Source organism: Chrysochloris asiatica, unplaced genomic scaffold, assembly GCF_000296735.1.
Source record: "Chrysochloris asiatica unplaced genomic scaffold, ChrAsi1.0 scaffold00001, whole genome shotgun sequence".
Taxonomy (NCBI): Eukaryota; Metazoa; Chordata; class Mammalia; order Afrosoricida; family Chrysochloridae; genus Chrysochloris; species Chrysochloris asiatica.
Window position 1 is genome coordinate 6,489,424 of NW_006408519.1, and position 779 is coordinate 6,490,202.

The following is a 779-nucleotide window of genomic DNA, read 5'->3' on the forward strand; positions in this document are numbered from 1 at the left end:
GAAGCTTATCTTCTCATGTTTCATGGTGTTAGGGAAGTTTTCTTTCAATAACTATTCAACAATTTTCTCTGTACTTGCCTTTTCCAGTTCTGCAATTCCAATTGTTTCTCTGCAAAAGTTGTTCCTCTTCATGGTATCCCATATAAGTCTTAGATTTTCTTTGGATTTTTTTCATTCTTTTTTCTGATTGTTCTTCTAACAAACTAGTATTGAGAGATTTATCTTCAAGTTCACTAGTTCAGGCTTCTATTGCTTTATATCTACTCCTTTGCCCTTTAAATGTATAGTCCAATTCTAAGGTCTTAGTATTAATCTTCTGGATTTCTAATTGCTGGGTTTGTATTGTTTCAAAATGTGCATTATTTTGTCTGTTTGTTCTTTTTAAATTTTTTCTCCTTAATATTTATTAAAAATTCTGGACATTGTACAGAATTTGCTTCTTTCACTTAGCAATTTTTGGCATTTTTCTGACAGCACCTCATTCTTTTAAACCACAGCAGAATATAAAATTTTATACTTATCTTGGTTGATCATTTCTTTATTAATCAACATCTGGCTATATCCAAGTTAAAAAAAGCTACAATAAATATTCTTGAACCCATTTTTTTGTTAAGAATTAACTTCTAGAAGTGGAATTTCATGGTTCACAACCAGAAGATTTGGAATTTTAATTGTTAATTTACACTATAAAATGGTTATAACAATCTACAAGACCCAAAATGATATTTCTTTGGATACCATCATAATTAATCTTTGCCAACATAAACTGGAGTTCTGGT